A 23,603-nucleotide genomic window follows, 5' to 3' on the forward strand; every position below is an offset into this window, starting at 1 on the left:
AGTAGAATGTACCTAAGGGCACTTCACCATGTTTTATTTACCATAGGGGCATCAAACAGGGCACGAGTGGCTACAGTTACCTGCGTAATTGTGCTTTTCCCTTTTAAAAGGGCCACTGTTAGTTATTTGAAAGTTTGAATTAAAGCCTCACAATAGCAGTTTCGCTCATGCTAGATAATCTTTTGCATTGTTGAAGCATAAAATACATAGAAAATCAAAGTGATTGTAATGGATGTGTCTGGATTAACACATCTACAGCACAGTCATTGACCTGATGCCATTTGTTTGTGAGATTTTACATACAAAATTGATTTCAGATCTCGTTTGTGGAATTTAACTTGCAACAGCTGTTCAACAGACATCTGGAGCCGGAAGAGCTGGATCGACTTCATGTAGCTCTTCTGTAATAAACACCAATCATCTTTGAAAGTGCAGGTTTCAGTTTTTATCACACCACATAATACAAAAGCACTGGACCGAATGAGTGCAAACTGACAATTTTGCTATGTCTTCGCCCTCAGTGTTATTACACATCAACAGCACACTCATAAAATTAAATGTATTAAGTATGCATAAGGACAGTTTATGTTTAATTTAGTCAGTTTTACTCAATGGCCGCTTTGAATGAATATTTAATGTGGAATTGGAACATAATGTGGGTGGATTTCATTCTCTGGGGGACCATCAGTGTCTATGCCACATTTTTACAGTCAAGTCATGTCAAATGATGCATGGTGAGTAACTGATATCCTTTGGTAATATGGGGTAATAACCCTTTACTCTAGTTCTTACTAAAAGTTCTAATATTGCCTTTATTGCAGTCAGTGTTAGTAAATAGCTGAGGTTCAGAGGACTGACAACCTAAGATTCAAACCTGAATGTCCACAAAACAATCCTCCATCCAAGTCAGCAAAGAGCACCTTCCAGAGCGGAGCTGTTCAGAGGCTACGTGCAGGATGTGGGACTAGCCTTTTAAACTGTTCGTAGTTTGTGAAATGAGCTGAAGCTGTCAGAGTACTTAGCAGGAAAGTGTGAGGATGGGGACATCGGGGACACACTAGTTGGACAACTATGGAGAAAAGTATTACAGCCAGGGACCTGGTTCTGAGATGTTATTTTGATTTCCAATGCAGGTTGGTTACAACAGTGAATATGAGTGGTCCTGATTCTGAACAAAGTAAAAATATATTTTAACCTAATTCTTAAAAAAAACATACATTTGCAATCATATATTTAAATATTTGAACAAATCTGGTGAAACAACTCTCCATTCACCAGAAAAGTTTCACTTGGTATTCAGACAAGCGTTCATTTGCTGTTTAAGCTAGTGCAGCTCATGATGCAGCAATATTTTTACAAAAACAAACTGAAGAAATACACAAAGATTTATAGAAAATAAACTTGAGCAGTTAAAGAAACATGAGCAGATTTTCACCTGAGTCTCACACACACACACAAACATAAGAAAGGAGAAGGTAAAAAGTGTTAATTGTCCCTGCTGAACTTAACTGTCGCTGCTCTGTGTATGGTGATGTGCACAGGTCAGTCATCTTGGAGCGTGTGTAGGGTGTCTTGTACTTGAAGTATATGGGACAGATAAATGAAAGGACAAAGAAAGTCTTGTGTGGCCAACCACTTCTTTAACCTTAAATGATATGTCACCAAACACCTTTCCCATTCCAGAATTTAACAGATTATATACAGTATATTATCACTTATCACAGAAGTTATGTGTCTTGGTGGGAAACTTTTTTTAATCTTTGTGCTTTGTGTTTGGATCCAAGTGAAACATCTAATTTACTAGTGGCGGTTGTTTTCAGTTGATACTGAGTCTTTTCCAGCTGGTAAATTAACTTAACTTTTTTGTTTTTGAGTTGCTATATGTGTCATTTTCTTTTCCTCTGACAGCCCATTTGGCACATTTCTTTCTTTGTTGCACCGGCCTGGATCTTTTTTAAGCTGTGTTGCTTTCTGGTCAGTCCTTTTCTTTTTAATGTTTCTAGTTGTTATTTTCAGTATTTAATTAGATGTTTCTTGAAAGTACTTTCAGACAACAACATATTATGAATCCAATCTTCAATTTGTTTTTCAGATAAAAACAGCAAATTTCCAAAAACTGCAAGACAGAGCGACAGTTTTCACAAAAAACTTGCCATGAACTTACAATCTTACCCAAAGAGTGACCTGTAACACAGAATCTCTTAAGGCCTTATGCAAAATAGGAAGAAAGGAAGATGTCCTTAATTCTAAAGTCTATATTTTTATCTTCCAATTGTTGACACTGGCAAGTATTCTTATCTACAGTGAAGAGGTGATGCTTCACATTGCCAATTGAATTTATGGAAAGATAAAACTGGGCATCAAGTTAAAGGCTTATGGTAACTCTTACTTGTTTTATAGTGCCTTGTTGAGATAGCATGACTTTTACTACTCACATATAAAATTATTATGATGGTATTGCTCCAGCTTACACTTCAAAACCTCTTCACCTCAACACTGTGAAATGTACTCCTTTGGGTGGCCAGGCAGAAGATGGAAAAGGCATGTGAAAGTGAAAGCAGCTGGCCATTTTAAGAAGGGAGAGAGCAGGGAAAAAATGAAGTTACTTGACTACACGTTTGGTAGGTTACATCCAAATGTGTGGCAGTGGCATCCAGGTAGTAAGTAAGCTCTGACAGCTCTGTGTACAACTGTGACCACCAACAGGTGAAAATGAGGGAAGGACTTAATTCCTGCCAATGATTAAGTGTCAGGGGGTAAGGCCAAACCCAGGCTCAGGGATCAGGTATGTTTTACTTCATTAGCACTTTGCAAAATCTACAACGATTCAATGAAATTGAGGATGACTACATTGTAGGTACTTCATTAACCCCTAATGCATCGCCCCTTCGATAATAATAGTATTTCCATAGCCAACAGACACATGTGAGTTCTGGCTAAAAATGCTCATGGAGGTGAGGTCATCCAGTGCTGAGTTCTGGGTTCAGTGTTCATTCTCCAAGCATTCTCCAAAACAAATTAAGAACAATTATCAGAGCACGGGGGCTGAGAGAGGCAGGGTGGATTGGTCATAAAAAGCAAAAAAAGTTCTAAAATTGGTTTCAAGTTGGTGAGTACTGATGATAACAACCCATAAGACAAAGTCAAAAAACAAGTGTAATAAATGTGCCAGCTCATTGCTTTGGTGTGTTTGTGAGCGGCAGCCATTTTGGTGTTTATAAATCAATACTTTCTTGCCTTGGCAATACTTTTTTATTTATTTATGTATTTATGCATGTCACACCCACAGCAGTGTCTAACTTTGTTGGAAAATTATAGTCGGCACCTTTTGTTACTTTTGGGATCTTTTTTTTTCGGATGAATTCCTGCAGACCTTTCCTATGCAAGATGGTTGGCTATTATAATTGATAGGCACAGGCCACAAAATGCCTGTCTGTAAAAGGGGAATTATATGGTTTTGGACAAAGGGCCCAGTGGGGCGGCCTGACTCCAGGCCCGGCATGATCATGCTCCACAACTGATTCTTGCTACAGTGCGGCCAAATCACCACACTGCAACTGTGAATAACAACAGTAATTGACCAACTAACATGATGGCATGCAGAGAAGCAGAACCCCTGTACCCCGAGCCCTCACTGTAGATTTTACTGTCTCCAGACTCAGCATACCACAACACAGGACAACCACCATAGCCTCATTCTGCCCATCACAGGATCCCGTTGGCTTACAAGAAGACTGGGAAGCCAAAGCTTAACTGTCAAACAGGAAGCAAAGATGAAGCCAAACGATTGCCAAAAACGTGGGTTTGGACAAAACCACCCAGGGAGATCACCTGCAAACACGACAAAATAATTAGCTTAGGCTAATTTATAAATTACCTTTGGCTGGCATGGAACTATTGGGCTTACCATCAAGCAAACTATAAAAGTGTTAAAATCCCTTCCACAACTGAAGTGAAAAATCATGATTCACTTCAGAGGACTGATTTTGGAATGAGTTGTACATGGTGGTATTCTGTGCCAGCAAAAGTCTGGCATGGTTTTGCTGTTTTTTTTTCCTGAATAGAAGGACATGAAGCAACAGTTAATTCCCAAGGTATGATTTGGTTGTAAAAACCAAGCAATAGCAGTTGGTACTATTAACAAACAGGCTAGCTCTAATCATGGTAGCCCTAGTTCTTCTGGAGAAATTTCTTTAATAAAAGAAACTAAAATATGCAACACCAGGAAAAGAATTGTACCAGGAAAATAATAAATATACATAAACAAAAACTTACCAGAACATTGCTAATACAAGTAAGCTTAAATGAATACAATATTGTGTGAATGAAGTTTACAGAGCATTTAATAGCACTAAGGCTTTTGAATAAAAGTGAGTTATGCACCAAGGGCCACTTCAAAACAACAAGGACAATTGATTTTGACTGTTGATCTTGGCATGGAGAGCAGTTTTGAGCAAAGTAAAGTTCAGAAACACAAGAAGAGGCTACACCATTGAGCCCAAATAGTTGTCGGTGTGATGTCTTTTTATTTGTTTGTCTGATGTCAGGTTTGTGAATTTTGAAGCAGTTGTTTTTTTGTTGACAAGTACAGATATCTAGAGAGGTCTTATCCATGAATGACTATCTCATAATCCTGATGGACATAATAAGCAAGATAGGTAGAGGGCTTTAAATTACTTGCAAGACTACCCGGGGACCGAATACTATTGCGTGCAGATTGTGGAGGTCAAAACATGATGATGTTTAAAAAATATGACTTTTTACGTTCTTTAATAGTTGGGAAGTTTTGTGACATCCACTACTTAATGTCTACTAGACATCAGAGTTGGTAGGATTTAAAAGTAAAGCTGTGTGTCATCAGCATAAGTGTGACAGAGATTGTATCAAGTCCATGGAGGAGCAAAGAAAGATAATTAGAGGACCCAGGATGGGGGTCTTTGGGGATTACCACAATTAAGGAATGTTAAACACACACCATTTCATCTGAAAACTGTTTGAAGATATAATATGTAGCAATTCTGCATTAACGAGACTTAGAGATTAACATGTTGGCGAATGAGACTTAACACAAATACAACTTTAAACATTACGTCATGTATCAACATTTGTGCCTGAGTCACATCAGAGATTTTAATCAGCAGTGGTGGTTTTGTAATGGTGTAAACATCAGCAGTGAAGCAAGTTTGACAGCAGGAACATCTGTGTGTATCTATGTTACTCATGCAGCGTTTACATGTCCCAAACAGCCAGCTTATTTTATTGTACACTATCCGTAAGCTAAGGTTATCGAGCAAGGGCACACACCGAAGGTGTGTGTCTGTGTGGTTTAGTTCAGTACAACTCTCTGAATTCAGTACTCATAGGATACTCTGGTACTCTGTGTTATTTTCCCCTCTCCTCTCTGCAAAGTGACGTTCATGAAGAAAAGTTTCCCCCTCCAGTCCACCTCCCTGTCATCAATACAGTAACAGTTGTATCAAACAACCGAAAACGGTGGTCAGGTCCATGGATTGCTGCTGCAGTCAGGTGAATAAACAGGAGTGAACATAAATACATGTTTTAATCTCAAAATATTAGAAAATAATCTCTGAGCTCTCCTCCTGTCTGTTAACGGTTCTGAACCAGAGCACAATCCAAAGTGACTCCAGGCGTTTATTCTGGCTTTAATTCAGACTCTCTTGCCGATTCCATGGTTGCAAGACTTTTCAACAACATGAGCCCTTCTCACATGTCAGTTGACATGTCAGCTAATGTTAAAGGCCAAACACTGCAACTGAGACATTAAGAGCTCCATATTGGATGAGACTCAGACAGCAAGAGTTCTGAGAATGACCTCGTACTCTTTGTGTAAGGACTTTTTCATGAAGTCTGTCAGTTTAGAAAACTCCTTTAAAAGCACCTCCTTTTAAATCCACGTTTTCTTTAACTACTGTTAGTAGTCCTTTCATTTTTTTCTTCTTTTTTTTATGATTTTGGATCTTTGAGGAATATCTTTCTTGTGTTTTCCTCTTTGTATGGGTAGGGTGCTGGCAAGTGAATGTTTCTTTGATGCCTAGAGTTCTGAGCTACAGTAAGGTATATTGACCAACTAAATATTGATTCTAGCCTTGTTTGGGTTAAAAAGTAAATAACTGAGCTGATTGCTTTGTGTAGTATTTTTGAACATTTGGCAACATAGACCTTGTATCGTTTAGCGTTCATATAAAATTGCCTCAATTAAAAATCTAATGGCTCCAAACCAAGGAGTAGGAGAAAACTCACTGGAGCCCCTGGAGCTGTGATAGACTCTTGCATTGATACTTACATGGGTCTGATGACAAGCTTGGCAGTAGTCAAATGTCTCTGACAACATCGAACAAGGGCCAAAAACTGCCTTGAAATTTGTTATGTATATTAATGGATATGTGTTGCTGGCTCACACAATGTTATGATTTGTCTTCTAAGTAATTAAAACATCACACCGACTACACTGAAGCTCATAACTCTGAAATGAAGAGGATTTATCTTTTTTCATTCTCACTGGTCTACCACCTCCGCCTTTTCTCAAGGTCTCTATCCTCTGACGCTTTTTACTAATAAACACTCGAAAACCTAATAAAGCCTGGAACAGAAAAAGGATGAAAAGCAGGGCGAGGGGGGTTGTGCTAAATCTCTGCGGGAGCTATAAAGACAGACAGCGAAGCAGGAAGAAAGAAGATGAAACAATGAGTACTACTGGAAGACTGGAAAAAGTGTTTTGACCTTAAAGTTATGTACTTTACCACATTGTCGTAATAGTGATGTTGAAAACACACACGCTCAAAGGTCAAACACTGTAGTTATACTACAATCAGCCTAAATTGGTTGCATAACTCCTCTGAAACCTTGTGTGACAGCATTTCAGGCCAACTCATCTTGTAAAATGTCCATTGCGGGGGCATTTTTGTCGCAGCTGAATGAGAATAATAATTGTGTCAGTCAAGGTGGAGGGCACAAACGAAGAAGGACGCTGAAAAAGTTTTCAATATGAGCATTCATGTGAGTTCAATTTTAAAATATTCTGTTCAAGAGCATCATGTTCGTCAATACCTACATGTGTACTTTCATGCATGTGCACCAAGAGTCAATATCAATCTTGTGATCCCAAGGACTTAGGGACCAAAAGCTGATGCTGGTGCTGGTCATTTATCATTCTGGTTGTTATCTGTTTCTATTGTTCCAATTTCTTTCTCTCTCTCCCTTTCTCTCTCTCTCTCACTTTCAATCTCCACATGCGATGCTATCTTGGACCTCTTAATCAGGTTACCAGTCACAGCTGTTTATGCCCCTGGGAGGACAGAGTCGTGTCGACTGTCAGGACGCATTGTTCCACCAGTGAAGAATAGGAGATGAAGAGATTAGAGGTTGCACTCACAGAGAGACCTCTGAATAGACGACAAGATAAAGGGGGAGATGCAGAAAGACTGAGAAGTGTGAATGAGAAAATGTTTGTCAGAGCCGGTCGGTCAGCTGCAAGTGTCTCTGATCTCAGGCAGATGCTCCCCTGATGACACCTGTTGATCTCGGTTGTGTTGTTTTCGAAGCATTGGTTAGTTTTTTAAGCATGGCTCTTTGATACCTGAAGTGAATCAATTATGTTTTATTCTTGATAAACAACATTAGTATTGGTATGCTAGTGAGCTAGACTGAACAATCTGTGTGCTCACTTTGTCATCCCGTCTGCTCCTTTTGTTTTTCTTTCTCCCAAATACCCTTTTCACTTGTAGAGGACTGATGGCATTTGGATTATTGGGAGGAGTTGTAGTTATTAAAGGACAAATCCACCAATCTTTCACATTAAATTGTGTTTAATTATGTCAGGACTTATAGAGTATTACTGTACATGTGAAAAAAGTAGTATGATGTCAATAGGTGGCTAAGGTCAAGAGGTGGCTAAGGTGCATTGTGGGTAATGTAGGCAGCCCACTGTTCAAGCATCCTATAACAGTTTGTAGGCCGCTATGTTGCATTGTGGGTAATGTATACGCCAGGTTGAGAAAAGGAATCTATCTATCTATCTATCTATCTATCTATCTATCTATCTATCTATCTATCTATCTATCTATCTATCTATCTATCTATCTATCTATCTCACTCTCATCTGCACTGGAGTGTGTGTGTGTGCGCATGTGTGTTTGAGTGAGACAGAGAGCATGTGTACACATACAGAAGGGGGCAGGGCCGTAGACTTAATGGGAGTGAAAGAAACTTCACGTCATGAAACGTTAGAGATATATCTTTCTCTACATATATCTCTCTATAGAGAGATATATATCTCTCTATAGAGATATATCTCTATATATAGAAATCTCTCTCTCTATATATATCTCTATAGAGAGAGATATATCTCTCTCTATAGAGATATATCTCTATGTATAGAAATCTCTCTCTCTATATATATCTCTATATAGAGATATATCTCTCTCTATAGAGATATATCTCTCTCTATAGAGATATATCTCTATGTATAGAAATCTCTCTCTCTATATATATCTCTATATAGAGATATATCTCTCTCTACATATATCTCTCTGTATAGAGATATATATCTCTCTATATATCTCTCTATATAGAGATATATCTCTCTATATATATCTCTCTATATAGAGATATCTCTCTATATATATCTTTATATTGAGATATATCTCTATATATAGAAATCTCTCTCTCTCTATATATATACATATATAAAGAGAGAGAGAGAGAGAGAGATCTATATATCTATATTTCTATATCTATTATAGAGATATATACAGAGTACTCTAAAGATAGAGAGAGATACGGTACATTGCATTCTTCTTCCTTTTCTAAACCTGGCGTATACATTACCCACAATGCAACTTAGCCAATGGATGACATCACTAGAGGCAATTTATCAGATTACACGCAGCTTTCTCTGGAGCCACAAAAGGCTTTATACTACTTTTTCTATTAGTACTCCTCAAGACCTGTAAACTCACTTTAATGTGTAAAATTGGTGGAGTTACCCTTTAATACAAGTCTTTCAGAACTGTGAGGATACACATAGTGTTGGTGACTCTATGCCATTGTTGCTGTTTCTCTGTGTTTGTGTCAACTGTCAGAACATGTGGGGCTTGTCTTATCTTTGCATTATCTGGCGTCACACAACCAAATAGGGTCAATCAGGGTAAACTCGTCTCATAAGGGTAGTAATCAATCTGCTGTCAACCTTGGCTTTTCCAATTTCGCTATGAGCACAATGGGATGGAATCTGTGACAAATTGTCTAGTATCGCTTGTCAGATAGACAGATCCACAGTGAAGATATACTGTTAGCTTGGGAAAGCAAGGTTTTTGTGGCAACAATATGGAGTCCCAGATGCTATCGAATCATGCAAAAATTTTATTTTGAGATCGAAATAAAGTCTTCAGGAAACTCGATATATAATATTCTACATGCAAACCAAATTGTAAAGCAGAATATGCTTTATAATTAAATCGAACGCCTTCTTAAAACATAATAACGGACACATTACAGGCAGAGAGAGCTTTAATTCACACCAAGTGACGGTAAAAGACCATCGCAGATTCTTACAATAGAACACTAATCCTCCCATAAATCGTTTCAACACATGATTAATTTTTCCATTTAGCACGCAGTGTTTTTTCCAATTATAGGAGCCAAGCAAATGTCAACATTACATTCCCCCCTCTTGTTCACACAAAAGATGCACTTGACAATAGCAGTTTCGTTCTCAGTCTGTCAGTGTGACCTTTCTGCCCTTTTCGTCGTGGCTGAACGTAATCATACAACAGCAGTGGCAACACAGAAATGTCAAGCAGGTGTATTAATAATGAAGAAATACATTTTACATGCTGGCAAATAAATACTGCAGCAGAATGGGATTTGAGTTTATGAATAGCATTCATCAAAAAATTAATCTGCTGTTCTACTCTGCCCTTCAAAGACAGAGAACAGAGCAGAACTGTCCGCAGTAAATCAGAGAAAATAATTCAGTGCTTGTGACCTCTCATGGCAAAGTTTTGCAGAAAACACTTTCACAGCCTTTCTACTGGCAAGCTTTTGCTCATATCAAATGTAGACTCTTGCTATGGCCTTCAAAACCACTACATGTAGAATTTTTTCTTGCTCGCTCAAGCTAACGTCTGCACGACCTATTCTAACAGGTGGGTCACAGGCTACATCCAGCCCAGAGGCAATGTAGCAAAGTAGCACAGCACACATAAATCTATATGACAAAAAAGGTCAGATACATTTAGTGTTTAGTGTGTATGTGGTTATTGGTACTACGAGTTGTAATGGTTCTGTGAATTGATAGCTGTTTTTATCCTGTTGTCTGCACGTTGTGATACATGTATATATTTATTTTTTATTTCAAAAGTGAAACTTTATAAACGTTCTTTTGCGTGTAAAAGGTCTTGAAAGTTAAAAAGGTCAAAGTCTGCACCAACAGAAGCTCCTCTCTCCTACACTTTTCCAGTGCTTCTTTTTTTTATTTTGGTCACTTACCTCAGTTTCAGATCCACTTCCTGTAAAGTTTCCAGCCTGTGATTGCCTGCCCCGCCTTAATGTGTTACACCCGTGTCTCATTGACATCCCTCTTCTCGTGAATTTAGTCTGTGTCTTCTTTCTTCCTTCTGTTCCGGATCTTCTTTCCTTTGCTCCTCCTCATTATTTCCCTTTTTGCCTGCCATTTTGGATACCTTTGCCCATTGGACTGATTTCCAGTACACCGACCTGAACTTGATTATAACCCCTGAACTCTGAGTCTGCTTTGAGGGTCCATCTTTGATTGATGAGTGTTTTGGGCAAATGGCAACCATGTGCCACAAAAACAAACAAATGTACTTTGTTTCACTTAACCTTCCGACAACGTCCACAAGGTAGGTAAACCTGAAAATACTTTTACAGTATGTGAAATGATGTGCACCCACACCAGCACTTGTAGGTAATTTTCAAAAAACTGTCTACCTACACCGAAATGCCTTCTTTTCAAAGTCATCCTGTTGCTACCTTTTAGGGTGGGAAATAAGCTACTTTTGTGCGGATAGAAAATGGAAGAATGGTCAAAATAGAGGGAAAAACATGAATTCTCCGAAGAGCCTCAATTTTTGGCAAATAAGTGTTACGTCTTCACACAAAAAGTGTTTTTGGCTAGATGCTACAGTTTTTAAGCATACTTCACCTTGAAACTCATATGGACATATGTGTTTTGCTACAGAGCGTAGAGAAAGAGTGCCAAGTAAAAGCCATACCTTGAGCACAATTCATACAGATCATTTGCCATTAAAAGCCATTCTCCTGCTGAAGAGCGGGAGGCAATTATTCATCCTAATTGAATGGTATTCCATTACAGCAGATTCAAATTTGCATGGAAAATGCACCTGAGCAGAGAGTGTGGAGGGAAATTTAATAAAGCCCCGCAATGTATCCTCACTGATATGACTGTGTAATGACAGACTTGCATGTGTTAAATAACAGGCGTCATGAGAATAAAGGGAGCGCGAGGGATATAGGCAGGACTGAAAAGGAAATTAAATTCAGATGCGATGACTTGTGCTAAGTTAAATTTTATTCTACGATGCTGAGTCTCTATTTGTTTTGATAATAGGTTTTGTGATGTTCAGTTAGGCTACATAAACGTAAACATTTTAAATAGCTGCTTTCGTTTGTTTTTCCTTTCTTCCCTTGAGAAAAGAGTCAGTGGAGACGGAATGGAAACGAGGGAAGGATGTCACCCATTATGAATATGTGAATTATTTAATAACAATGAACTGAAGTGAGTGCTGATGAGAGTTCAATTACATCGAAAGTGCGTAGGGGAGGAGGAGTGGGGGGGAGGGGTGTGTGCGGCGGGGGAGTCGCACAGCGAGAGAGGAAACAAAGAGAATAAATATGAAGGAAATGACTATGAGTAAGACCGAGTGGAAGACAGAGAGAGCAACAGGAGTAAAGAGAGTTGAGATGAGGTTTTAATATTAAATTAAACAAACTGGTGTGAGCCAATTACACAGGGGAAAACAACTGAATAGTTAATAAGAATCTAAATGTGAGGGGGCCTTCGATTCATATTCTCTCTTATTATTTAGATATTACATTTTGAGCAGGTGTGTGAAACTTACGTGACTCCCAAACCTTTATGAGGAACTAGAGGGACCAGTTCTGCTTTGATTTAACAAATAATAATGATTTTTTTCCCCCGTTCTCTTGGTGAGGCTGATGAAAGTGGATTATTTGCCATAGCTTGAAAGAGAAATCCTAAAAATCCAATTCACATATTCAGCAACTAGTCGTGACTCTTTAAATACTAATTACTTAATCAGTGACTCTTTTTGTGCGCCTTCAAGCGAAGTGAAACATCATACTTACCTAATAGACTCAATAAATACTAGTTACTTAATCATTAGTTACTCATTTTCCTGGGAGTTCACAATTGGTTCTTTAATAACAGACCAGAGTCAGTAGGATTCTTAAAAAATATTTTAATCATTATGTCCACACCATATATACATTCAAATCCGCATCCAAGTCATCTTCTGTAGCATTAGTCGTGCTGACGCCTTCAGAAAATATATGTCTGCTGCTGCAGACCTCGCCCTCAACCTGCCACCCTCTCTTTGCATTGCTGCCCAGGGTGGGCTCGGCTCCCACACTGGATTGACCGGTGTTACCAAGTGCTACCGAGGTCTCTCTCAGCAATTTGCTTGAAAGTGTGTGTGTTTTTGTGTGTTACATATGTCTGGTTTCTCAGTGTCTGACTGTAGAATTGGCCATTTTCTGTTGATTACGCAGCCTCATTCACAGAGTGATCAGCAACACTGTGTGTGAGAAATGACCTGTAATAGTCACTGCATAAGAAACTACTCATCTCCAGCAGTCTGCCTGTGGCCTCTTCACCACCACTGTTGGGAATACAAAGCAGAGAGAATGATTGGTTGACTGGGAAAAAAAGGTGAAGAAGGAGGAAATCAAAGGTGGTCAGAAAGGTTCAAGAGAGATTAAATGATTTAGAGATGGAGCAATCGAACTGAAGAGGAAATAAATCTTCACATCAAACCAAATGTGAACAAAGGTGTTCCTCAAACACCAAATTTCCAACCACATAAATGGAGTCTGCTGTTAGTTCTAGATAATGAACATGACATCACTGAATTTAAAGGATTACCTATATCAACATGTTCGCAACACTAAAAAAATTGTAAAACAACTTCTTCTCTGCAATACACTTTTCTCTGGCTGACTGAGATCAACTGCTTCCAGACTACACCTTGTACAAAACACTGCTGCTAGAATACTAACCACAACTAAAGAATTTGATCCTTTCACCCCTGTCCTTATTTCACTACACTGGCTCCCTGTACATGCTCGATCAGACGTCAATATTTTACTTTCAACTTAGAAAATATTACACAGACTTACACCATCATACTTATCAACTCTTATTACTCGTCATATACCTGCCAGCGCTGTGAGATCTCAAAGTGCTGGTCTCCTAAGTCTTTCAAAAATAAATAAAACATCAGTAGATGATAGGGCCTTCTCTTACCAAGCCCCTCTTCTTTGGAATCGTCTTTGACTCTTTCAGAGGTAAACTTAAAACACATCTTTTCTCATCAGCATTCAACCTCAATTAGTCGTCTCTGAATACTGCTATCCAACTTTAACTTAAAGACTTGACTTTACTGTAAAATATTATTCCCTGTCTATTGTTTTTTGGTCATTTCTGTCTTTAGAATATCCAAAAGCAGCACAAACATCTGCCGTTTTCTTCTATATGGGTGGAGCAGAAGGGCGCAGGCAAGCCCAAATGTATTTGTTTGATACTATCATGCTATTTTCCCCTCTTGTATAGCCTTGCTATGTACTGTTAATATGGCCATATCTGGATGTAAAAGTTCAGCATTGTTTGTGTCTTGCTGGCGACAGGTTTGAGGATATTGATGGCAATAGTCCAACACTTTAACAATTTATTTTGACAATTACTGGCCAGATCTATAGCCTCCATAAAATGAGTTGCTTACATGATCAACTTGCATGCAATACGAAAGAAGCTAAGCATTCAATAGTGTGCTTGAGGTCAGAATGAGAATAGGCTTCTGTTCAGCCCGCACTAGTCACACCTACAGAAATCTGACACACCAGATGTAGACAGTTGGTATTAAGTATGTCATTGGGCACCTATTCCACCTCTCCCTGTCGCTGTCTGCGTGTATTGTTTTCAACAACCCCATCGCTACATGAAACTACAACAACCTCCAACCTAGCAACCTACAAATTGAAACTGATAAGTTACTCTAAACAAGCTAGCAGCTGTTAGCTTCTTCTTTTACTGGGATTTACCCATTTTAATGGCAACGCTCAACTCCCCATGTGCAAACCAAGTTTACGGTAAACTTTTTTGCAGGGGCACCATCGCTGCTTCCTGGGTTGTTCAACATAATTGTGATTGGTTTAAAGACATGCAAACAGGCCAGAGGGTTTTTCCCCCGTACCAGAATGAGAATTGGTGCAGCCAGAGCTTTCTCATGCACTGACTGAGTGCTGTGGAGAGAGGTCTGGCTATGCCAGACTACGAACACAGTGTGCATGGACATTGAAGAGGAAAGAAACCTGAAAAGCAGTCTATCATGATGTAAATCAAGTAAGAAAATTCTGAAATACTTTTCTTAAGACATCCTTTTAACCAATAAACATCTTTTATTGAATTACAGCCAAACAGAGACAGCAAGTGAAGGAATAAAAAAGCAGACGTGTACAACATACTGAGCAGAGAGATGTATTGGATATCTACGCTCTGCTCTTCAGCCAGGGCATCTTAACAAGGACATAAATATCATTGTCCTCATAGACCTCTGATCAGTGGCTATGAAAGAAGGTTTGTTGGGCCAATAAGACTGCATTAGGGTTGAGTTTCTGATTATATGTTTTTATAAAGCTAGGTCGTAACTTTGCTCGCACAGTAAATGTCTCTGCGTAGCCTGCTGCTGTGTGTATGAACCTCTGATTAATACACTTTGCTGAGGAAGCCTGCTGAACCAACACTTCTCCCCTCAACTCTGCATTCTGTACCTCTTATAGTTGATAACTTATAAAACCTATAAAGGACTGAATCAGTTTGTTTCAGAGACGTACCCAACCTGTCCCTTTTGAGTAAATAATACAAGTTAGAATTTGGCACCCATGCCTTTGACGACAGAGAGAAACAGGGCTGTGACACTGAAGATAAAACCATTATGTCACACTATCTTTACCTCAGGATGTTACTATAGGGTGTCCGAGGCAACCTAACAGTTGGCTCAGAAAACTTTCCTGAAGTGGTTCACTGTCATTTGAATGAAAGTGGTTCACATTTCACAGGTTCACAGAGATCGAACAGTGTATGAAAGCGATGCTTTTTCCTTTCAGAGGATTTCAGCCTGTGCAGACCACATTTGCTATCAAAGGGCTACATAGTAAAAGGTTTTTTATGATGGCAACGCTTTGGCGGAGCACCTTAACTGCATGGGGAATTACAAAGCTTCAAAACGGGACAAGAAGGGCAGGACATTGAGGCCGCCTGCTTGTGGAAGTTAAGTGAAGCTCAACGCATGACCAACGAAACCAAAGAAACGACAGCACTAGCTTGTAAGGGAAGAGTAAGTAATTTACCAGACATGCTAAGATGCTTGTTTTTCCCAAGTTTCTGTCGTGATGTTAAAAAATACACAGAACTTTATGTCTGTGGTAATTTGTGTCTTTGTGGTCTTTGTGAAACTTAGATTTGTTGGGTAATCAAGTGCTATTGTGGCCAAAGAAGTTTTTGCAGTTAAGAGTGTAACCAGGCATAACAGTTATATGATTATAGATATAGTGATTATTGATGCTTGTTGTGTTTGTGACCCGTTTGCTTTGGTTTGCCTAATATCCTTGTTTAGGCCTATGTTTGGAAAATAGACTGTAATTAAAATGATTTATGAATGGGTTATATATAAAATATAGACTGATCTCTTTTGCAATCATCCATATGACTCTGCAAGATTCAGTGCACTCTGTGCCCAGGATTATAATAATTCACTACATACATACGTTTATATTCAGGTGGACAAACTCATTAAAATATGTGACATATTCAATGTATATGATGGAATAGTGACAAGAAGGTGTCAGAGGCCACTAAATGTGGGTTTTTATGACCAGATTTTTTCTCCTAGGGAGGCATGCCCCCAGACCATCCTAGCTGGCTACTTGTTTTTGGGGATACATGTCATACAACCGTAAATCCCCTGGGACTTCTTTATTCAATATGCTTAAAGTAGTTGTTCTCCTCTCTTACAACATCTCTACCATTAATGCGTTACCGTTGTCATTGTGAGCATGTTAGCATGCTGTTGTTAGCATTTAGCTCAAAACACCACTGCACAGTAGAGAGTACCAAGAATTGAAACAGGGCCCTCATTTACATGTTGTCTGTTTTAGACAACTGACCTAGCAGGGCAGCAGGATGAACTAGTAGATTTTTTGTGGCTTCAAAAAGAAATAATTCATCACTCGGTGTACATTAATATTTCCTCATAAAGGCTTCCATTTGTTCATGACAAGGGCAAGTTATGTGATGATAAATCAGTGATAGATCGGCCACTCAATCACCGCCACTGTAATTGTGTCATCTGCTGAAGACAATCCTCCCATGATGACCAAATGTTTCTCTCATTTTTCTATCCAGGGAAGTGCACAAGCACCTCCCTTTTCATTATCCATCTTATGTCGCTTTTATTGGAGCTATTGCCTGTTGCCATTCATTTATTCACAAAAGACAGGGATGAAAAAGTGCTGCATTGTGTACGCTCATATTTTCCTAAAGGGCAAAATTCCCTGTTTTCATATTAATTAACAATTATAGTTTGCATTTAGATTTGTGTCTACAATCTTAAACTAACCAACAATTCTATGTAGTAACCATAACCACCTACTCTAACCCTGGGAAATAGCCCTAAATCTGGAGGACAACATTTCAGGAAAACAATGACATTTCGCAAGATGACGGAACATGTATGCTGTACACGTTTGATGATAAGATGAGAAGATAAGAAGACTCAGAAGTCAACATGCTGGTCGCTCTGGGCCATGTTGCCAACTCTTTTCTGATGAAAGTAGCTTGTGCTCCAAAAGTCCCTAAAAGTTGCTAGATGACGTATTCCCACTTTCCATATTCAAGATCATTGTGCAGGTGTTAGTTGCGGCGAGGGAGGGATCACTTGAATCCACAGAGCCAGAAAACAAAAGAAATAATCCTAAACTTAGTTTAGGGACATTGTTTATTTGAAGTAAGAAAGAAACATGCAAAAAGAAAGGGAATAGCAAACTATTTGAATATTTATAAGATCAAATATATTATTTACATATTTTACAAACTGCAGAACACCCCTCAGGCCATATCTAATAAATAGAATTGACCTGAGAGTCCACAAGGACACACGGTTCTGTAGTTTGGTTTTCAGCACAGCCTCTTTACAGCCTCTCTACTTCAGCATTTGAGTGTGGGAGGGAGAGGACAGAGACTGCAGCAGTAGCTGGGTCGAGGCCAGCTGCATCCCTGTACCTCTTAAACTCATTCCAGGATGCCATTGTGTTAGCTGTTTCGTCCCACTTAAGCAGGTGGATGTTCCTCCACTGTTGGATGACTTTGACGATGGTGGAAGGGCGGTATCCCAAAAGGCTGGTAATTTTGGACATGTCTGCCAAGCTCTTGTTTGCCTCAGTGTCTCTCCAGCGTTCAAGAGAGAGACATATGCTGCAATGTCTCCATGTTATAGGGGACCCCTGCCTTCGGCTCATTTACTAAGGATATGGGGGAGTTTACACTCGTGCACATTGCTCTCATTTTCAGAGGAGAGGCTTAGTTCTGCTACCTTGACCTCAAATATGTAGCCAATGTATGGCTTGGGACTGTGGTGCCCTTCAGTGTGTTCCTTGAGAACATCAATTTCAGCCAACTATGTTACAGACTGACCTTAGTTTGCTCCCCCTTTGACTGTACCTCAGTGAGAACAGAATTTAAAAAACAAAAACCTTGTTAAGTTAAGAAATCCACAATTTAATTATTACTTTTGGTTTAAGGTCACAATTTGATAACATTTCTCGATTGAAAAAGTTTTTTTGAGCAAATGTTTTTCAAAAACATTTTTTTTCACAACACCTCAAACCTGATGGCTTTTGCAGGTTAAGATTAGGCAATTTCAAATAATATACACAAAAACAAAACAAAAACACCCTTCAATCAAAATCAACAATAAAAGATAGGGAAAAAAAGACAGAAATTACACAGACTCTCAGAGAGACAGAGTTCCTTACAAAGTTAAGTTTTTCAATCTGTCTCGAGTGAACCCTCCTCCCAGAGAAATCAATAAAGGATCTCTGAAAAAGAAAATAAACTCAACATCTCTGAAGCTGTCGGAGCTACCTCCGGCACCAGTCAGTTGACCGTCTTCATACACACTAAAGAAACGTGCAAGGAGGCGGGGTGGAGAGAAAAAAAGGACTTTGGTGAAAGAAATATCTTCTTCTTGGACCCGTATCAGTTCTTGTCGAACTGACTCTTGCACTTGTCACCAACGTGATCAGCGAAGATTGTCTTGAAGGAACGCAGACCACGTGGGTGTTGGTGTAACCCACAACTCCAACCAGAATTATAGGGGGAGTCTCCACAATGCTCACAGCCTCAACCACTTCTTTCCCGTCACCTTGGAGCCAGGTTCATCGACCTCACGGACAATGTGTGTCGTGCAGGCCTTGTAGTCCAGGAAGGAAGCCAGGTGCGCAGGCCTACCGGGGTCATCCTGGGCAGGAAGCACAGGGATCCATCCAGTCCCTATTTTCAAAATCAATTGAAAGCTCATTTCGATCAATTTTCGATTTAGAAATAAAATTGTGACACACCTAGAGTGACCAACAGGGGACAAAACAATCCTGGCTGCTGATCTGGCGTCACCACCCTCAAAGTCAATCAGCGCTACAATGTGGCGAGCTTTCCCTTCTCTGTATTTAAATACCAGACCACCAAAACAAGGTACCTTGACAAGCACATATCAGTGGAGTTGGAGGTGATATTTTTTGGTGGTGCCAGCACACCATTCATTATTTCCATACACTTATCGCGCTGCATACAGAAATGTGTCGCAGAATTTGCAAAGGCAGCTTTGCATGCCTCACTGATGTGGTCACACGTCAGGATTGAGCAGTGCTCAGCCATTGCCATGGCCATTATTGCCTCAGCCTGCTCGGAGGAATCAATGTTCTTGTTCAAAAATGGCAATATGGATTGCTTTGCAGAAATGTAAGACTTGGACCTCTCAATGTGCTTTTGAGTGGACATGTGCTTTTTGATGTCACTCAAGTTGGCATTGAGGTCTGCCTTGAAGTAAAGAAAGTATTCCCTTGAATCCCTATCCATACAGAGGCTTCAACCGACCCTTGAAGTCACAGCACAAGTCCCATACCTTTTCTATACTTCTGAGTGCATATTTTGGAATTGGACATGATAGCAAGCGAGCAAAAGTGCCCAGGGGGCCCAGGGGAATAGAAACTGAGAAAGTCTATGCAGTAGAAAAGACTGGATGCATGATTGGCTTTTTGTTTCTTGTAAAAATAAAATAAATGTAAGTTTTAATTTAAGTCACAGTGGTTGAAGTTCAGAACAAAGGGAAAAGAACAGTGATGGTCTGGCTCTGTGTCTTACTCCCTACTGTGCAGCTCTCTCGGTGAGAGACAGCAGTAGCTTATTTAGGTGGTAAATGTGAGGAGGAGGGGAACGGTGAAATGTGGGTTTCTTTGTCATCTGTAAAGTGTCCTGTGAGTGCGATTTTGTAAAAACAGCGCTTTAAAAATAAATCTTGACTGATTGATGTTATATTCTTTATTAATACTCTAAACAGAAAGGAAAGCACTTTACAACGTCACTGAATTTGATTGAATAGAGAAATCCTCATCAGAGTATTTGAATGGCTTTCGAGCTACGGTGCTTATACTATTGTGCACCGCTTTCTCGTGTGTTTAAAGGTTCCAATCCAAAGAAAGCGAGGGCATCAACTTAACAGCAGAAAAACACTCTAACTCACTCCTGTGGCAAGCGGCGTCCTCCTGCCTCCCCCACATGCCACACCTACTTACAGCCAGTGCAGGGCGCAAGAGGAGAGGAAGAGTCCAGTGTGGTGCTGACAGAAGAGCTGTGGACTGTGATGACTCTGAATAGCATGCATGGGAATGAATTAAAATATGCTGTTTATTTGAATACATTTCTCACCTTTTACCTGATGAATTACCCTGCAAGGCAGCTAGGTTTGTGAGATTACGTGAGCTGGTAGCTGCCAGTAGTTCCTCACAGGACACTGATTGGTTCAACCAATTCAACAGGCCCGTCGCCTGGCAAGATATGTGACAGCGAGAGAGGCGAACAATGGCGGCTCTTGAAGAGGAGGACGACGTTAGCGCTGACGCTGAAGAAGATCAAAGAATGGCACTGAAGTTTTTTCTTGATGGGAAAGATATTTTCGCTCTCTTCTCCCGAATGGCTTTGGTAAGAGTTTGATGCTGCTGCTGGTGACGCTCTACTACTGTTAATCTGATTGAAGTTAGCCTATGATAGATGGTGATAGACAGATGGTTCATCCAATCACCTGCCATGTGTTTTTTAAAAGTTCCTAGCAGTTCCAAGCAAGGGCAGCTCCTAGTGGTGCCTCCCAAAATGCTTCTGTGTTAAAGGGGCTCTGTGGAACTTCTGTGTTGAGCTGGATTGTTGGCCCGTTGTTCGTTTATGTAAGGGGACTCTATTTCTGTTTAATGTTAGCTACTGTTGCTCTCTGTTAGTGGAGTGGAAAGAGGCTGTCATGGAGAGTCTTTAACAAAGAAATGCACGGTTCCTACTTTTTTAGCGACACACGGCTTTTTAAAAAAAGTGATAATACATGTAAATTGCTACACATTGTTACACAGAGCCCCTTTATTGAGCCATCTGGCACAACAGATTACCTTACGCCTTGAATAAGTCGATACATTTTGTCACTTGTTGCTACCATGTTCACCAAACTAGCTTTTAGTTGCTCATATACTAACCTTTGCTAATCGGCACTAAACACAAAGTACACAGCACACAAAGGCCTGATGGTAATATCATTAATTTCAAAGGTTTTAGGTCATAAGCCAAAATATTGGACAACCTAAGATTTTGTCATGATAATGGCACCAGATGAAAAGATGTTAAAACTCATCCTGAGGGAGATGTGGATGTTTGAGTAAGATTTCATGGAAATCAATCCAATAGCTGCTGAGATATTTTAGTCTGGACCAAAGCGGTGCACCAGCAGGCTGACACTGCAGTCCCTAGAGCCATGCCACCGTAGCTAAAAACCAAATAATAGTTTCAATACTCCAAGCTACGTGGGTTAGAGTTAACCACTCTTTTAAATTACCCTCTGCTCCAAAGACTACATTCTGCAGGAACAGAGTTTATGTGACATTTTCAGACCTTTGACTGCTATCGATCCAGAATACAGCCTTGTGGAAACTATATACTGGAAAATGCCATTACCACCACGAATAAAGCGAGATGACTCTTGGATTTTCCAGCCGTGCTTTGGGTGAGAGAGAAGTGCCAGTTTTCTTAGGAAGTACTTGAAATGGATGCGTGTGCGGAACTTGACTCCGAAGAGGTTGCATCAACATGACAGATGCACTAGTCTATGTGCGTGTCAAATAAAAATGTTAATGGTGTGAGGAGGGAGCAAGATTGACAGAGCTGATTGAAAGTTACATCAAAACTACATTGCTAGGCAACAGCTAGGGAAGTTGTGATGTTGAAATGTGAAAGAACAAACATTGACAAACTTCTGCAACCTTATGACATTTATACCAAAGCCAATTCTTCATAGCTTAAATAAATATTGAATATAATGACATGTTGCTTTTATCTGAGGTAAAAATGTACACGAAGCCTCAAATTTTAGCTGAGCGTAAACACTGGAACATTGATGTATGAGGCTGCCTGACATCAGCCAGACCTGACATTTTGCATAAGAGAGGCTCATAACATCAGTGCCAGACTATAACTTATGAACTACTTTGTAACTCCAACAAAGTCCCTCATATCACGCCATCTTTGCTCCTGGATTGCAACGGGGACATAGTTTGTGTATGTGCGCACGTGTGTGTGACAGTGGGAGAGAGCAAACAATTTAGGAGTGCTTAGGGTACTGCAGAGCTATAACTGATGTTAATTTTGATGAATTATGTGAACAGGGTCTTCAAGCGAGCCCAGATCCTGACTCCCATGCTAACCAGCCCCCTAAATTTGCCTGTAATTTACTTGGTTTAGTCAGCAGCGGAGACTCCAGGAGTCGCACGAGAGGAGGGGAGGGGCTGTGGAAATCATCAAGGACACCTCCACAGGAAGAGGGAGGAGGATGTGATGAAGATGAAAGAGGAAGAAAAGGAGGCAGACATGGCGTTTGAAGGACGTGTTGAATTTACAAGTAAACAAAACAAGTCCCCCTGCAATAAATAAACATATTTTCAGACGTGCAATAAGACTGAAAGACCTGCAAGACAACCCCATAATATTCATGGAAAATGTCAACGACAGCAGCCTCCTGAAAAATATTAATCCTTCCCAAAGCTGTTAAGCACACCCAAAAAGAGCAAAAGCAATGATAATTTGAGCAAACTTGACTCCTGTTTACAGATTCCTGGAGAGGATAATTGACTATGCTGCTTATCCACAGTGTCAATATTTTAAAAACCTTGATACGCACAAGATATCGGCTTCAAGGATCCAATACTTTAAACAAAACAACTGTTGAGTAAGTAGTGCAGCAACAGGGAAGCTGGGAGGAGGTTTAAATCAGGGAGACTTTGAACTTTATTTCTAGTGCGAGTGAATATTCCAATGAATCGTCAGACGTCACAGCTATGCATTTCCTATGAGGTGCACAGGCAGGGCATAGCAATGAGTTTGCTCAGAGAAAGTTTGACTTCCCTCAGAAAGTCTGAGCCTTTTGCATTGCATCATATTGTAGTCGCAATAATCAGAATCATAATTACAATGACTCAGTATGAATATATTTAAAAACTGGGGTTGGTAAGTTTGGGAGCAAAGTTAAGTTCACATGATACCAGAAAAGTTTGTTTTTTTTAAAAATTTTTTTTTTTTCCCCTTTACTTCAATCATACAGTGTAGTCATATGTTATGGATTTCGGCATCTTTTGATCGGCCATATTTAGTTTCCATCATTTGGAAAAAAACCTTGAAAATGTAAATGAACAGTGACAGTCGTCCACAGACACAAGAAAACCAAAAAGCGTACATTATTAAAGAGAGAAAAAAAACATTTTTAAAAAAGAGATGAAAAGCTCTGTCTGAGTTCAACACAGGGTTATGTTAATGTTAGTTTGTAGTGACTTCTGTGACCAAAAGAGGCAGCAATGGGCAGGACGCAAAGTATAGGTGAGTCCAAAATCAATAAACCGAGTCAGTAATGTTTGCTACACTGTAACGACAATATCTAACATTTGCTAACATTAGCAACCATAAGCTATTGGTCATGCCAGACAAAGAAAGGCTAATTGTAGTAGCA

The sequence above is a fragment of the Pagrus major genome, chromosome 12 (assembly GCF_040436345.1).
Source record: "Pagrus major chromosome 12, Pma_NU_1.0".
Classification (NCBI taxonomy): domain Eukaryota; kingdom Metazoa; phylum Chordata; class Actinopteri; order Spariformes; family Sparidae; genus Pagrus; species Pagrus major.